Source organism: Microtus pennsylvanicus, chromosome 12, assembly GCF_037038515.1.
Source record: "Microtus pennsylvanicus isolate mMicPen1 chromosome 12, mMicPen1.hap1, whole genome shotgun sequence".
Lineage (NCBI taxonomy): Eukaryota > Metazoa > Chordata > Mammalia > Rodentia > Cricetidae > Microtus > Microtus pennsylvanicus.
The window spans coordinates 23,987,379-24,006,472 of NC_134590.1; the positions used below are offsets into that span (position 1 = coordinate 23,987,379).

The 19,094-nt window shown below is 34.7% G+C and overlaps 1 pseudogene; it reads left to right on the top strand.

Annotated features, from left to right (window-relative positions):
- Positions 1–2,961: 2,961 nt before the first annotated feature.
- On the top strand, positions 2,962–4,296 carry LOC142832638 (eukaryotic initiation factor 4A-I pseudogene; annotated as a pseudogene).
- The last annotated feature ends 14,798 nt before the right edge of the window (positions 4,297–19,094 follow it).

The window sequence follows — 19,094 nt, forward strand, 5'->3', positions numbered from 1 at the left end:
CACACCATAGTATACATCAGCAGTTCCTTAATGAGACAAATTTATTGCACAGAATTCATGTGTCTTAAAGTACCAAGTAAAAGAATGATAGGGTTTCAGAGAAGAATGAGAATTACTAAAGAAAAACACAAATTCAGAAATAAGCTTCACAGTTTCTAAGAGTTCAAGTTCTGTAAAAAAAATAATAATAATAAAGCCCCAAAAATAAAATGTTATAAAATGGAATTAAAATTTAACTACTTACTATATTTTCTGTGTGATGGTTTAACATCCATTTGATTGAATGAAATGCTGTGAAGATATAGTCTGCCTTAGCTGACATATGTGACAGTCAGAAACCATTTAAATGTTCTATATTTAAGATGACAGTAAAATATCAGTTATATTTTTTTATTTCCCCTGAAACAATAGACATTATAAAGTTAAATATTGTAGGCATAAGTTTCTATCCCAGTGGCCAATTCCCAAATAACCGACATAGAGGCTTAGTATTAATTACTGATGTTTGGCCAATAGCTCCGGCTTGTTACTAGCAAACTCTTATATTAAATTAACCGATATTCATTATCTTTGTTTTTCCATGTAACATGGTACATTTTCTTAGCATGGCATGTCCAATATGCTTCTTTCTGCATCTCTGACACTCCAGACTCCACCATTTCACTTCCCAGTGTTCTCAATTTGGCTCTCCTGCCTAACCTTATCCTGTTCAACTACTGGCAAGTTCAGCTTCTTTATTAACCAATGAAAGTAATACATTTTCATAGTGTACAGAAGGCTTGTTCCACAGCAAAAAAATGATAGGTTAAAACCATGTCAGAATTATTCTAGGTACATGGTCCTCTATAAGGAAATTTATATCATTCTGACAATTATGTAATAGAATATATCAAGAAATGCTAAGTTGTTTCTTTCTTTTATATCCCTTTCTGATTAAATCATTCTGCTCCTGGTTATTACAATAAAACTTGAATATTTGTGGCTCTCCAAAATTTATATATTGTGGCTTCAAGACCCACTGTGTTCATAAGGGGTTGAATTACTTGTGAGATAATTGTATTCAGGATATGTTAAGAGACTGGAACTTTAATAATAGCATGGTTATCCTTCAAACAAAGAAGTAAAATCTAGCTACTTTTTCAGCCCTGTAAATATACAAAAAGAATATACCTTCTAAAACTCAGTAATTCAGCCTTTTCTATTGCCTGTACTACCACTTAATAGCCAATTCCACAACCTTCCGATTTGTAAGACATAAATTTTATAGCTTAAGAAACTTAGCCCTTTTGTAATAGCAACATCAACTTACTAAGTCACATAATTTTAACAAAATATGCTGCTTAATGGTTGTAAACAGAAACTGCTCATTCATTTCCTGACCACCCAGACATGAATATTCACACAGAAACTTTATTAACTTACAACCCTATTTGGCCTGTTAGCTCAAGCTTATTAACCATCTCTTACATCTTAATTTAACCCATTTCTATTAATCGATGTATCAGCATGAGGCTGTGGCCTACTGATAAGTCTGCCTTCTTCAGCAGCTATGCGCTATCTCTCTAACCCTGCCTTGTTTCTCCCAGCATTCAGTTTAGTCTTCCCACCTAATTCTATTCTGTCTTGCTATAAGCCAAACATATTCTTTTTTAAACAATAGTAAGAAAACATTCATAACATACAGAGGGGAATTCCACACCAAATGATTAACACTTTTTATATTTCCTATCCAGAACAATAATGAAGCTTAGATCTCTATTCAATACCTTACTTTTCAGTGGTCTATATTTTACATAATCAACTTTCCTTGTTGATTAGAGGAAACAATATCCTGTTTTTTACATCAACGTTGATGCCCCTTCCATACTCTTTCCAACATTTTGCTATTTTAAATCAACAACAAATGAATGATTCAAGTAAGAAACATAAATGGCTAAAGACATAATGCTCTTTTCTTCACAATAATATACAAGCAAGCTCCTCATCATGTTTCTCCAAATTAAAGTCAATTCATGGTCATTCCATTACAGTATTAGTTCACAATTTCCTCTATTACCTGGACTACTGCTTTGTTCCTTAATGTTCACTTTTTCACCACTCTTATGATGTCTGTAATTACTAATAGCTGAATTAATTGAATCTAATAATATTTGAGTGTGCCTTCAATAGCCTCTTTCCTATAGATATCTTCAAGATGTCTTACCAAGATTGCACAGCTTCAAACAATTTTATAAGATTATCTCTCAGTTCCTATTTCTTCTTATTACAGTACAATACAAACAAATGCATTTTTTTCTTTTTCTTTTCTTTTTCTTTGGGATGGTGTAGAAAAGAGAAAATGCTACTCAGAAACACATGTTTAAAATAACAACACTTTTTAAAAATTGTGAGTAGATAGATTTTGATACCTGGATCTTACTTTGGAAGAAGAAAACAAATTCCTACAAGTCATCTCTTATACATATGTGACAGAATGTATATACACACTCTTAACATACACACATACACATATCATACTAACATATTTTTTGAAATTAAAAATGAAGACATAGATATTATCTGTTATAATTTTACATATAATTATAGCATATGATTTCCAAAATATGTCATTTTGGAAAAACATATCTGGGATTTATAACATATAATATTTGTGTGCAAAAATTACCAGGAATAAATCTACACATAAATGCAAACAGACAACTTATTAATGATTAAACACAGACTAAATTTAGTTACAAATAATTAAATGAGAGATAAAAAGATTTAAATTATATCATCTGTTAGTGTTTTATACTATTTTATTATTAGGGATGTTTTTAGATAAGATGTAAAGAAAATTAGCAATGTTATTAATCTATTCTCATAGAGAAAATTTTGATAGTGAAATATTCTTGAGCAATGGAAATTTATTTTATACATCCCTGGGTGGAAAAATTCTATAAATGAATTTGTTAATAAATTGTAAGGATCATGTCTGCGAGTCAGGATTCTCGATCCAGAGACAATGGCCCTGACGGGATGGAGCCCGAAGGTGTCATCGAGAGTAACTGGAATGAGATTGTGGATAGTTTTGATGACATGAATCTCTCAGAATCTCTCCTCCGTGGTATTTATGCCTAGGGTTTTGAGAAGCCCTCTGCCATCCAGCAGCGAGCCATTCTTCCTTGTATCAAGGGTTATGATGTGATTGCTCAAGCCCAGTCTGGGACTGGGAAAACAGCTACATTTGCCATATCAGTTTTGCAACAGATTGAGTTAGATCTAAAAGCCACTCAGGCTTTGGTTCTGGCACCCACTCGTGAGTTGGCTCAGCAGATACAAAAAGTGGTCATGGCATTAGGAGACTACATGGGTGCCTCTTGTCATGCCTGTATTGGGGGCACCAATGTGCGTGCTGAGGTGCAGAAGCTGCAGATGGAGGCCCCCCATATCATCGTGGGCACTCCTGGCCGGGTGTTTGATATGCTTAACCGGAGATACTTGTCGCCAAAATATATCAAGATGTTTGTACTGGATGAAGCAGATGAAATGCTAAGCCGTGGGTTCAAGGACCAGATCTATGATATATTCCAGAAGCTCAACAGTAACACACAGGTAGTTTTGTTGTCTGCTACAATGCCCTCTGATGTCCTTGAGGTGACCAAGAAGTTCATGAGAGACCCCATTCGGATTCTTGTTAAGAAGGAAGAGTTGACCCTGGAGGGTATCCGCCAATTCTACATCAATGTGGAACGAGAGGAGTGGAAGCTTGACACGTTGTGTGACTTGTATGAAACCCTGACTATCACCCAGGCAGTAATCTTTATCAATACCAGAAGGAAGGTGGATTGGCTCACTGAGAAGATGCATGCCCGGGATTTCACTGTTTCTGCAATGCATGGCGATATGGACCAAAAGGAATGAGATGTGATCATGAGGGAGTTCCGGTCTGGTTCTAGCAGAGTATTAATTACCACTGACCTGTTGGCCAGAGGCATTGATGTGCAGCAGGTCTCCCTAGTCATCAATTACGACCTTCCCACAAACAGGGAAAACTGCATCCACAGAATTGGCCGTGGAGGTCGCTTTGGCCGTAAAGGTGTGGCCATTAACATGGTGACGGAAAAGGACAAGAGGACTCTTCGAGACATTGAGACATTCTACAACACTTCCATTGAAGAGATGCCCCTCAATGTTGCTGACCTCATTTGAGGGGCTGTCCTGCTACCTGGCCATAGCCAGGGTTCAGTCCTGGGGGGCTGAGGAACAGCTGGAGGGGGGAGGGAAGGGAGCCAAGGGATGGACATCTTGTTTTTGGATTTTTTGTTTTTTTTTTCTCTCTTTGAATAAATGTCACTTTTTGAGGCAAAAAGAAAAATAAATAAATAAATAAATTTAGTATCTTAAAAATCCTCTCTGCTTCCTAAATGTTCTGTGGAATTATAGAGAAGAAAGGCTCATTAGCCATTTTGTTGGGTCCCTCTGTACATAAATATTTTCACGCACGTACTCTGTTAATCTCATGTGTGAAGACTGATGAGCCTTCAAGTGCTCTACCAACTGCAGATCCTTTAATTTTCAAAGCTGTGATTCAAGTGCATGTCACATGTCTTGATATTGGACTTGGCTTCTGCAGGATTTGTAGTGTTCTAAGTCTGGGCGACAACATCCACCGGGTGTGGCCTGGCTTATTTGTCCAAGCTTGGAGGGAAGCATGAGGATTAAAAAAGAGATAGACAAGAGACAACTGATAGAGTTAGGAGGGTATCTAGTAAATACCAAGATTTCCTGTGTTTATTTCTCATAGGCTAATATACCACAATACAAAGAGGAGAGGGATGGTGAGAGGATTTTTCTTTTTAACCAAGATACAAAGAACAAACAAATAATTACCTTCTCAATACCCAAGGAATCAATTAACCACATCCTAGGTCAAAACATTCTGTTAGTAGTTGCGCCTTGGGTCAAACCTGCTTTCATATAACCATGAAGGAGCAAGAATAGGTCTGAACTCTCTGACTTTTAGTCAAGGCAAAATGGTTCCACTTCTGTGGGCTTCCACAAGGATTCATGTCACTAGGTTAGGGAAAAAAAGAAAATTGAGATAATTTTCAATATCACTGATTAGGACAAAATGACAGCACTCTGCCAAGTCAAGATTCAGACTGAAAAAGTCTGAAGAATTGACATATATCACTTCTTACAGGATTTGTTTTATCTCCAATTTTATACTGCCTTCCTTGATTGATAGACTCTGTATCTTCCACGGTTTTTAAGACAAAAGGCCTAGAAGACTACAAAAATACCATATATGAGTGAAGTGATAAATGATAGGAAGTAGATAGATAGATTAGATGATAGATAGATAGATGATAGATAGATAGATAGATAGATAGATAGATAGATAGACAGACAGATGAAAGATAGATAAGTAGGTAGGTAGGTAGATAAACAGACATATATGATAAATAGACTAAATAAAAAAATAGATATAGAAGTACTAAAGTAGCTTTATTATTGGAGGTGTCTTATAAAGTAACAGAAACTGAGAAATGGCATCATATTCTGCCTTCTAGCTAGGAGTCAAAAAAGTCAGAGGCAGAGTTTAGGTCACATTCAAACTATTCAGAATCAGGGGAGCCAGTAGAGTGCCTCTCAATCTCAGGACAAAGACAAGACAGATCCAGAGGGTTCACTGGGAAATGGTCAAATCCCAAAGATAGCACCCAAAGACAAATGGGGTGTGGGAAGGGAGGAGAAGAAGTGGAGAGGGTAGTGAGACTAGAGGAAGAAGGAAGAGGAAGAGGAGAAGGAAGCAGAAGAAAGAGAAAGAGGAGAGAGATGATTTTCATTATCTGAGTATCAACTGATTAGAAAACTTCCTTGCAAGAGAATCATGGATACAGGACAGTGGCCCATCATACTCATTCTCTAATTTTAATGCAGTTTCTTCAGCAAAATGTGTTTACAGGCAGAAACATATGTAACTTTACCAGCTACATCTTTATTCTTTGATGTAGTCTCTCGTTTTTAGAAGCTGAACAGAGCTGGAGGACATAGGCTTCTATATATCATCATAATCAATTGTTTTTTTTAAAGCAATTTCCACGGTAATATAGCCAAGAGGCTTAAACAAAGGAATTAGCAGCTCTCACTCTGGTCCAGTCACTGCAAGGGGAACATCATCCAATGTGCACAGTTGCAACTCGTTTTATATAATACCCATACTGAATCACCTGTACTTGATAAACTCATGAACTCAGTAGGGCATGAATAGTAAGAGCCGTGTTCAAAACAGAAAACACTTAAAATATGAAATTTTATACAATATAACTAAGATTTTATTTTTGCCATAAACTTCTCACCATATAATTAAATAATCAAAAATTGTGCAAATTGGGATTGGTGGAGGTTTGACTTGATTGTGAAAATTTTACAATGAATACATATATATCTCTAATTAGCATATTACGTGCTTACAACACACAATTTCATTTTTCAACTATTTACCTGTAAGGCTAAGGAAATAGAAAGACCCTGGGGTACTGAATCCCCAACGTAAAAGTGCCTTCAGTTTCCTCCCTGACCTAATAAAAGGAGCTGAGAAAAGTCTCTGACAAAGTCTGAACCCATTCCCATCCTCTAGCACTGAAATAGAGAAATCAGACAAGGAGCAATGAGTGGTTTAAAGGTTTGGTCAGCCAGGGACCTGCGACCTTCACTGCCATTCATTCCACTGCAGAGAAGGCAGCTTTCCTCATGAGGCCTGCCAGATAAGTCCATTTTAATTGCCTCTGGTTGTGTCTGAGAACTCACAGGTGTGTGGATTTTAGTTCTGAGCCAGACACCTCACCTCCTGGGTATTTCTCTCACTTAGTTCTTCCACTTGCTGTGAACACCCACAGCTCTCTATGGATTTATGCTCTCAAGTTTCCTTCCTGTTTCTCCCTTACATAGCTTAGTCTCCCAATCATTTTTGGTATATTTATCCTCTCTTTATATTTCAAATTATACTTTAGATAATAATCTATCCAGGACTCTTCAGCAACCTGCCAATTATATTTGACTTTGCCACTTGAAGCTTCGTAAATCTCCCTGATAATTCTTGATATATCTCACAAATTCCTCATAACACTTTGTATCCAAAAACTATTATTAAGTTTATGTATTCTTTCAAGTTCTGGGCTTTAACTTTTTTTCCTATTATAGAATGAAAATGTGAATACCAAAATTCCCTTTTAAAATGCTATTGAATTTTGCTAAATTAAGGATGGTTATAATAAACAAGTGATTTCTTTTCTTTGATTAAGTCTAAGACAAAGGAAAATTCAGAAGCAATTATAATCATTATTTTTTTTTATAATGAATAGGTTTCTGTTGTGCTTTCAACCCTTCACACTATTGAAAATTTTAGATATCTTTCCTTCTATTCTTCATTGTTTATGAAGGTGACACTTAATTTTTAGAAAATAGTTAGCAATTAAACTAATAAATTTCCCATCCTTAACTTTTCTTGACATACAAATGAGTTTTATATTTTTATCACTTCAAATATTATCATTTTGATTTGTATCAATCCCTTAATTGTTCCACTATACATATGTAATCCAATTAAAGAAAAATTGATACAATCACATGATAATGCAGTATAGCCAAAGTAACTCCCGTGATCTCATTATAGCAATTCCCATTTTGATACATTACATAGTCTTATAAATTGCATTCCAAATGATTCAAAAACTCAGATGTATGTTAATAGCTTCTTTCCCTTTAAAAGTGGAAATAGCAAGCATTTAAATATATATATGTGTGTATATTAAAGATAGGAGCTAAAGTTTTCCTTTATCATTTCTGGCAAAATGCTATCTCCTCAACTTAGAGTTCCCTCTAATATCAACTCTTTCTATCAGATATAACTTTGTGATACGTCAGTCAAGAAGATCCTGCATGGAGGAGGCACTGACTAGTGTGAGTCTCTGCAGAATCAAACACAGCTGGAAAGAAGAGAGCACATCTCAAGTGCTAAAATCCCTGATAAACAAACTTCAAAGGATGTTAACACAGAGTTACTTTTTAAGATAAATATTTTAACTTGCTATTTTTAAAGTTGTTTTTAAAAAACATATGCTTTTTATTTCAATATATAATTTATTTACAACCTGAATTTTCTATTATTATAATTAACTCTTTGATCAAATGTCGTACACAGAAATTAAGACTATAATGTTCTGCCTACCTTCACTGAATACTGTGGTGACCATCTGAAAATCAATTTGCTCATTTCCAAGTAAGATTTAATAATCTAGCATGCTAAAATTTTTATTAATTCAAGCTAAAGATCTCCTCTAACAAAATTAAATATGAAGTAGGAAAATAACACATGTAAATAAAATAAGATTTTTATCTTTCACTGAGTTTCTCTAAAAGAACTGAAAGAAATCTCATAACTCAATTATATAGAATAACATCCTCCACAGAAAGTATTGCAATAAATGCCATCACTTGCTTTGTGAAATTTATGTTGTAATTCAAAATATTAGAATTTTATGACTCCAAATTCTTTTTTAATATAAGAAAAAGAATGAAGAATTTAAAAATTCTTATGAACAGACTTTAAGTCTAGGTCTCAATTACATACAAGGCGTTTCCTCAATCTTTAGCACATGAAGATTTGTAAGATCATTCTGAATTTTATGATGAAGGCCTCCTTGCACACTACACATGGTGACCCAGAGACTCTCTATGATCAGAGATACTAAAATAGGAACAGTAATTTTTTTTTGGTCACTGATAGCATTTTATTTACATTATTGATTTTGTTGAGGTATACCTTTTTCTCTACTTCCCTCTCTTCCTCTCCCTGCACCTTCAACCTTCTCCCATGGTCCCCATGCTCCCTTTTTACTCAGGAGATCTTGGCTTTTTCTACTTTCCATGTAGATTAGATCCATAGATGCCTCTCTTAGTGTCCTCACTGTTGTCTAGCTTCTCAGGGATTGTGAATTGTAGATTGGCTTTCATTGCTTTATGTTTAAAAGTCATTTATGAGTGACTTATGATATTTGTTTTCTGGGTCTGGGTTACCTCACTCAATTATGATATCTATGCACCACATCAATAACCAGCAAGACAATATAGCCTTAAGGGTTCAGTAGTGGCACAAATGCTTAGTAGTAACCAACATCTCTTTAATTGGAATAAGTCCCTCTTGATAGGGAAATTATATCTAGTACTGTAAATCTAGCCATCTGTATGGGACAAATAAAATCATGTATCTTGAAAAAAAAACCGATAGCCACTACTTTAATAATCCAGTATCATCTCCAGGTGCACAGTATTTGTTCTTAGACCCAATATACTCTGTAACATAAATCTGTAAATATTTCCTTTTACCCACAGATAAGGTGGTCTTCTTCCCTTACCAAATAATTTATTTTTGCAACAAACAGGACCCACTTCGGAAAAATCAGTCAAATGCAGATTTGTGGCACCTAATCTCAGTGGATTCATTTATAAACTTCCTCCCCTGAGGCTCAGATAACATTGTGAGAAGAGGACAAATAGATTGTAATGTCCAGGTGACCAGTAGGTTGTTGTGAGATTGTATCTCCTACTAACATCAGAAATTACATCCATAAAGTCTCCCCATCATGGCTGCCAAAATGTGAGCTGAACAAGAATGAAGTCAATGAATATGTCAATCTGTTCAGAGAAAAGCCCATGAGGTCTCAGTCCTACATAAAGAATTATAGGCAATTGAGGAAAGCTTGGCATAGGAAAAGGTAACTCTCCCAGGATAAGTAACACCAATTAGTTTTCCAGTGTCAAAAAGTCAACCCCCAAAATATACATACTGGTAGCATTAAATGAACTCAACAGGCTATATTTAGGAATATGTGTATAAATATATGCATTCAAAACAATTTGTGCAAGAAGAGGCCCTGGCTAAAAGAGAGTCAGGATAAGTGTATGGGAGGGTTTGAAAATAGTAATACATAATGTATAATTCAAAAATAAAATTTAAAATAATTAGAAAACAGAAGGGTACAGAGGTGCACAATCCCTATGTGGGACTGAATTTTCATATAGGGGAGAAAGAAAGGATTTGGAACAAATCTCTAACATTCCTAAATAATACACTTACTAGTTTTCTTTGTTCTTAGCAAAGAATATTGTCTGCTGAGGTACAGGATTTTAGTAAAGTGTTTCAACTATAACTTAAATAACATTTTACTTTCAACATGTTTTCTTTTAAATTAAGAAATATCCTCTCTTATAGCCCAAAACTAATTAGTCTGTCTATGGTAGCTTTTAAAGTTTCTTTTTGATGTTAGGCTTTAGAATAAGACTTGCACACACCATTGCTGTAAAGAAGTCCTGAGGGTACTGACAGATAAAAGTTTCACACAAACCTTTTCTAAGGTGTAAACTGGAGGTTATGCCCAGAATAACATTAGTTTTCCTACTAATCTTGGCATATTCTATAAGGCTACTTGTCCTGTGTGTGTCATCATCTCATCTTGCTCAGTGTTGTAATTACCTCCATAGCCTCTCCTGTGCATTTATTATTCTGATGCAGCTATATTTTTCCTTGATTTTGCTCAAGGACATAATCTGCTATGCATCACTTCTAATCTGATTTTTAAATTGTTTTCCTTTGGTGGAAACATTGTATAATAAAGTGAAAACAAAACAAAACAAAATCCCTTATCTATCTGAAAAGTGTAATATTAAGCAAGGTGACCCAAACTCAGAAGCACAAAAATACCATGTGCTTCCTCCTACATAGATCTTTGCTATGTATGCAAATAGTTGCAAGTATGACTAATATCTAAACATTTTGAAAGGAGTTCCACATGGTATTAGCAGAGGAAGGTTTGTCAGAAGGACACATATAATATGACGGAGTATGAGAGTTTGGTGGGAGCTTGTCACTACAAGGGAGACTCTGGACTAACAGAGGATAAGAAAGGTAGAAGAATGGATAATCCAAAAAAATGTCGTAATAGGGTTTAAGATACCATGTGTTTATTTATAAAGACAATAAAAACTTAAAAGACTTGTAGCAAGGGGAGCAGGATGCTTGTCATCCTGGACACCAGGCTATTCTACACCCGAAATAATCACACAGAAACTGTATTCATTTAAACAGTACCTGGCCCATTAGCTCTAGTTTCTTATTGGCTACCTCTTATATATTAGTTTAACCCATCTCCATTGCATTCAGTTCTGTCTACTCCGCCTACCTAAGTTTTGTCCTATCAACTAGGCCAAGGTAGTTTCTTTATTCATTACCCAATGAAAGCAACACACAAACTCAAGGAACTCCTACACCAAAGGCTCATATTCTTATAAAGTGTTCCTGTTCTTACAATTATCTGGTAGCAAACATTTGATATTTACCACTATAATGTGGAGGCCAAAAATGTGAGCCCATTTCCATGTCCACCAAGGTTAGAGAGTTGAAACTTACCTCTATTCCTTCAAGGTTATTGCATTTCTACCTCAAGCAAAAGTCCCGTATAGAATTAGGTCAGAGAGTTCTGCTCTGTCAAGGTCAATAGGTATGGCTGGTAGCCAGACCTTGTATTTTAGGAATAGGGAAGTAGATATGTTTCTACCTCAAACAAAAGTCTAAGGATCTTACTAATGTTCCAGTTCCTTTAAGGAGATAGAATTGGATTCCACCCAGGGGGAATGGCCTACAGAATGTTTTTGGTCTAGGGTGTGCGTGTGATTTGTTTTGTTCTAGCAACAGAATTTTTTACTATTGATGGAGGCCATAACCTTCAACTGTTCTGTTCATTTCTTTCTATCATGTTAATGCAGCTGTAGTCTTACTCCTAGCTTTCGGGTTCAGAGTTATTTTAAGTAATCGGAAATTAAGCACAAGTGATTTCAGATTTCACTGGAATGTCCTCCCAGTACTTTCCTATATTTTTTTTTCCTTTTTATTATTTTCACATCCTCACATTCTTTACCAGTATTTCTAAATCCAAATGCCTCTGCCCTGGTAAGAGGTTTGTGTGTAAAGGCTGGTCTCCTACACTCTAAGTATACGATTGATATAAATTATTATTTTTTAAAAATATTGTCTCTGGTATCATTGTTTAAGGTTTCAGTTAAGGATTGTCTTTGGTGGGGCTTATTTTGCTGTGATAAAACAACATAACCTGTTGTTGGTAGAGGCTGCTTGTTCATTTCTGGCTGCCTAGACCATGAAACAATCACTCAGAAACTCTATTATTTAAATCACTGCTTGGTCAACCACTTAAGTATATTGCTAGCTAGCACTTTTATCTTGGATTAGCCCATTTTTATTAATCTGTGTATTGCCATGTTGCTGTGACTTACCAATAAAATTCTGTCACATCTGTCTTTGATGGGAATACATAGCATCTCACAGACTCTGCCTTCTTTATCCCAGCATTCAGTTTAGTTTTCCCACCTAGCTCTATTCTGCACTATCACAAGCTAAAGAAGTTTCTTTATTCATTAACCAATAAAAGTAACACATATGCAGAAAGACTTCCATATCAATAACCAAAGCAACATGAGGGGAAAAGGCTTTGTTTAATTTAAAATATTTCAGGTCACAGGCCAGTTCATGATGGCACATACCTTTAAACCCAATACTGGGAAGGCAGAGGCAAGCAAATCTCTATGACTTTGTGGCCAACCTGGTCTACAAGAACTAGTTCCAGGACTCCTAGGGCAATTACACAAAGAAACTCTATTTTAAACAAAACAAAAAACAAACAAACAAAACAAAAAATTGAAAAAAAATCAACCAACCAAAGAAGTAAATAAAATTTCAGGTTACATTCCATCATCCAGAGAAGTTAGGGCAAAAACTCATGTCAGGAATCTAGAGGCAGGATGTGATACAAAGGCCACAGAGGGGTGCTCCCTGATTATGATGGCTTGCTCAGTCTGTTTTCTAATAGTATTAAGGACTATGATAGATTGCACCACTTACAGTGACGTGGGGTCCTTCCACAGCAACCACTGATAAAGAATATATGCCTTAGGCCGGCCCAGAGTCCTACCTAGTGGAACATTTTCTTTTCAGTTGAGGATTCTTCTTCCAAAATGACTCTTGAGCCTGACAGCGATGGTGCGCACCTTTATTCCCAGCAGTCAGGAGGCAGAGGAAGTCAGATCCCTGTGAGTTTAAGGCCAGCTTGTTCTACAAGAATTAGTTCCAGGACAGGCCTCAAAGCTACAGAGAAACCCTGTCTCACAAAAACAAACAAAAGAAAAGTAGCCCAAAATTTTGTATTGATTAATTACAAAGGATTTTAGTTTTGGTAAATAGATTTTACAACAGATGCTAGGACAGATGGGTCCATTATTTATTCTTAATATCATAATATAAAGATACACTTTTAGTCATGAGTACCCAATGCTAAGATGATTATTCAGATTGTAGGCTTTTTAGTTTTTGTTCTTAACCTGTTGTTCTATTCTTAAAATACTAAGAAGATGGTAATTAAAATATAATGGATTTTACATGATATTAACATGTCTTATTTATTATATCAAATGTCACATTTAAGGCATAAATTAAGAAGTATTCTTAATGAATAACTGATTCATTGTAGTTAGCATTTCAATTGTATTTTAATAAATAAAGACTACCTAAAGATCTGAGAGTAAAACAGTTGCACTGGGCAGCATTATAGACCAGGTATGGTAACACGCATCTTTAATTCTAGTAGCCACAATAACACACACCTTTAATCCAAGCAGCTACAATGGCACACACCTTTAATTCCAGCCTATAGAAGAAAATGAGATAGAGGGAGACGGCACTCAGACACACAGTCTCATTCTGAGATTCTGAGAGGCAGGATTGCCTATTCCAACTGAGGTCGAGGTAAGAGCCAGTGGCTGGCTGCTTTCTTTTCAAATCTTCAGGTTGAACCCTAATTTGTGACCCTGAGTTTTTATTAATTTTGCTTCAATCTTGGACACCAGTTTCACTTAAACCAAGTTATCATGCATCCAGAGTCATTTTACATCAGGCGTTGTGTTCTTTTCACAGAAGAGAGTGGATCTAGAGAGTGGTGGGGGATGTCGGGAAAGAGTGAAGGAAGGGGTAGCTGTGGTCAAGATATGAAAGAAAAATCTGTTTTCAATATTTTTTTAAATATCTTAATATGTATAAAATTTCAAAAATCTTTATTGACATGAAAATATATTTAAATAAAAAATTAATTCTGTAGTCTTTATGGATTGAATTGAACAGACAAAAACAACAACAACAGGTGTATTTTAAGAGCAAAATAATGAACTAGTATATGTAAACTCAATATGGCTCTGAATTTAATCCCTGATTATGAACGGCTATTCTGTATGGAACAAGATCCTTTGGATGCTATGCCCTATCCTTTCAGTTTAATAACAAATAACAAGGTGTTTTCTGTGTTCATTTTAGCATTTTTATTCTGTGTTCCAAATTTTCTCAAGTAAGTTGTTTTAAAGGGGCAGTTAGAAAGAAATATACCATACTGGAATCGTCACTGCTTTGCTACCAAATCCTTAATATAAAATTTAAATGATGGTTTTATTTTCATTATTCTGTGGCAACCTCAGTCAGTGTCTATCTAATAACATTTTGTGACTTTTTTTCATATGAGTAAATGCCTAGGATTTATACTTGAGTGGGTTAAGTAAAATTATGTTTACTCTTCTCTAAGTGTCAAAATTTTATAATTACCCAATCTTGAACTTCTCCTAAGTATTTCCTAAAATTTATCAACTTACTAACTTAAAATCTGCAATTTTATAATTAGTAAAGCTTTTTAGCTCTAGCCTAACTTTTCTGATTAACATATTTTATGAGGTTGAATTTTAAAAAGAACATAGCAGCAACTGAAATAATTTTATCGTACCTTTTTTTTAGATAAAAGAATAGTCATTTTGTTTGAGTTCATGAGAATAAGTAAAGATGTAGGATCTGGAAAGGTGACTCCACAGTCTGAGCAGTTGGTCATCACACAGAAGCTTGGGTTTGATTTCTAGCACACACTTGGTAGCTAACAAAATCTATACCCCTAGCATCATGATCAGATGCCCTTTTCTGGCCTCTACAGGAAGCAGGTATACATATGGTACACATATCACATTCAGGCAAAACATATGTACATATAAAATAGGAAATAAATATATTTTTAAGTAAGGGTATATAATAAGATTTTATAAAAATCATGACATATGGAAGATGAGAGTAAATATGAGTAAATTGCAATTATAATGTAAGTAAATAAAATTTAAGTTATTGTTCTTGGGTGTTTAATTATTTAAATCATAAGTTTTTGTTTATTTCTTTGTTTTGGAGAGGTTCTATTTTGAACAAGAGGAGAAAATAGAATCAGTTCTGCAATTATGTGTGTGTGTGTGTGTGTGTGTGTACACATATATGCCTGCAATAATAATTAGTTCTTTTTAAAAAATAGAGAGTGAAAGGTTATACAGGAAAATTTGGAAGAACAAAGGAAAATGAGAAGGTAAATGTAATTAAATTATATATTTTTTTCTTTTTAATAAAGAGGATCCTGCTGGAGAATTAGAAAAGATGCAGAAATTGGCTTAGAGTCCCTAACAGGTTCATTTTCTTTCCCACAACCTCCCTTGGGCAAATCATTTGGCCAAGACAGTACGAGAAATGGCAACACCCAGGAACCCTATAAAACATTCAGCCCAGGAGCTTAAATACTGTTCTGTATTCAACTTGAACTGCCATCTTCCCTCAGTTAAACATAAAATATTTTCCCCCCACTCTTTCCACATTCCAACTTTTTTATGTCTTTTTTTATCTGTCCCAAATCATGGCCTATTTTTCCTAGACAGCTGATACTTTGCATTTCCCAGTATTAACCCATTCCATTAATTCCTGATCTTTATGACAACACATAGTTAAGTGAGTGTGGAAGCGAGTACATTAGGGAAGAGTTGGATAATCGAGGTTAGTATGATTAAAATACAGTCAACACTATCAAAGAATATATAGTTAATATATATTCTCATCTCCAGCATCCATAGTGAAGTGTTTCTTGCATAATAGCCACCATTCACCCAAGTCTAATATACAATAGCTAAACAAACTTAATAAAAAGAGAACATATCTTTGCTAGTTGGTGGGAAAGCTGGTCCTGATATGCCACTACCAAACCTAAAGTAATATCAACTAGTAGTTATGTGAACATGATAGGTTGTTGATCAGCCACAGAGACTGTTAGCGACACTGAAATCTTATAATCTAAGAATACGTGAAAAAGGAACATCTGAGTACTATTATCTGAAAGTGTTATTCCTAAAACTAGTTAATCATCCTGGAAGTAAGAAAACCTATCTTGGAAAAGGGTGCTTTGATCAAAGAGAGTAGACTGTGCAATAAAAGGAGAAAATGAAAGATACAAATGAGTGAAAGAGAAGCAAATACAAGTTGAATGTAAACAAAGTAAATTTTAAACTATGACAAACATATGTTTACACACATAATCACATGTATACACATATGCATTTATATAAAAATCAGGGATTCCAAAACAGATACTCATTTCTTTTATATAAAATAGTGAAGGGTTTATATATTACCTATACACATATTTATGTGTAAAATAATGTCTAGATGACATGCAAATATAATGCAAATGCTATAGTGTTGTTCTGTAAAGTTCAGTAATTGATCCCCTCATATTTTAAGGACAGCTGCACATTTTAGTGAATGTTTTCAATTCATTCTTGGTTAATAATGTGCAACCTAAAAGTACAAAGCTTCGATCATATAAACATACACTGATGGCCTGAGCATTGAAATGCATGTATGTAAACATACATGATAGCATATATGTGACCATGGATAAGAATACACAAATAGAACAATTTTCTGACTGAATAATAAATTTAGCATATAATAGACATTGAGAAACAAGGATTAGAGACCTGTAATGCAAGAGGTATTTCATAAAATTTCATTTTCTTTTCAAAGACAATTGGTTTTATTAGAGGGTGCTGTCAAGAAAATACTAGCTTGATCCCTGCTTCCAAACGTTTCCTGGTTTTGATAAGTAGGAGATGATACTTAATTTTTCAGTCACATAAAATAAATAGCACAAGTTTTACAAAATTCCTGCCTTTGGCCTTAGTTATTGCCAAGCTAGAAGATAGTAGTGCTAATAAATACAAGGGATCTGTGCATGGTTGCACATGGGTGTTGTTTTCATTATACATAAAACACTGAAAACGTTTTTGAAGTGGATAAAGGCTAAAGGTTGAGTGGTTGTAATGAACCAAAATTGCAGATTCCCAGGGGTAGGGAGGAGAAACAAATGAAATGTGTTTTTAGTTTCTTGTAAATTATTTGGACAATTAAGAGGTGTTCATATGTGTAGCTTGATTGAAATCAAAGCACCTGGTAGAATTCCCAGACATTTCCTAATGTACACTGGCTATTATTTTAGCAATTATAAAAGGAATATAAGTGCTAACATGCCCATTCCCAGTAATACAACTTTGAGTCCCCATGCCAACATTATAGAAGCATATTATGCAGCTTCTTTAAACCCAGCTTGCTTTGCAAGGTCAATGCAACCAGCAATTCATTCCTTGCAGAGTAACTATTTTATTAGGTAGCATGGAAGTTGGAGCTCCCTATTTCATTAAATGGCAATTAAGTAATTTAAAAATAATACTAAGCTTCTTAATCAGCTTGTTTTGCATGTATACCACCAGGAACTTTGGCATTCTTTAGCAATTAATAAGAAAAATTATCGCAAACACAACTAAGGGTTTTTAGCTTTGAATTTCCCTGCCAAATCAGAGCTTTTAAAATATTCCTTCTTTTAAAGGGCTGTATTTTTGAAGGTTCTTTACCTCAATAATAGAAAAGTTCTTAAAACTAATGATGCAATTATCCATTGTTAGATGCATTTTATTTTCCATTTTTATGAATAAAAATAATCACAACCTAGATGAATTTTTATAAATATAGGTAAATAAAAACTCTGAAGAATATCCATCAAAAAATTTGATATTTTACACAAATTTTATATAAAATTTTACTATAAAAATTATTTATTAAAAAAATTAATTACCTATTGCTGCATTACACCAGCCAAAGCTTAGAATTTTAAATGCTAAGTTAAACATCAGTTGTTCCTGTTTACAGTGGTTGAACTTAAAGACATTTTCATGCTATTATGTGGTTAAAACTCATAACTCATTCAGGAGAAACTGAACTTCAGATATTAATCTTTTCCAGACTAGTGGTTTGTCATGTAAATGTTTCTAGCAGTTCTGGGCAGCGAGCTCCAACCAGCCCCATTTTTCAGGTAGAAAGCTTCAGTTCCTTTAAGATCAAGCCTCTCTCACTTAATATCATACCATCTACATTGATATTGTGAGGGTGACTGTATACATTAATACATTACATGTGATTTAGTGTGCGTTGTATTTTCCTTTTTCCATGCAACATTTTCCAAACTGCTTCCCAAGGGCTCTGGATCATAATCAGCAGAAATAATAGGAAAGATTATACTAATGGCTCACAGGTAATGAGGCAACTCTTTAAAGAACATAATTGTACTAATTTATTTTTGTAGACTAAAATGCCAATAGCTGCTTTTATTGTTAGACTTGAGCAAAGGTGGTTTTCTTCTTCTCTTATCAGGTGTTTAGATTACCTGAGAAAATATAAAAATCATGTCATCTGGAAACTAGAACCATAAATAAAGAAGAAGAAAAGAATTTGCAAGGAAGAAAGAAAGAGGTTTGAAATTTGAGAAGTCTAGGTTGGTAAGAGAAAGAAGGTATGTAACAGGAGGGAGACCCAGTAGTCTATTAAAGTCTATGGAAGGTAAAGGCATCCTTATAGACTAGTTTAGGGGAAACTACAATCATGCTTCAACAGGCTGAGGCCAAAGTCTGCTTTTCCTTTTATTTAAAATGTATTAATTTCAAATAGATCTTTCACATTTTTGGTCAGAGTTACCCAAGATATTTTATGCTAGTTGTGGCTATCATGAAAGGTGATGCTTCTCTGATTTCCCTCTCTGCTTCCTTATCCTTGGTGTATAGGAAGGCAACTGATTTTTTGGAGTTGATCTTGT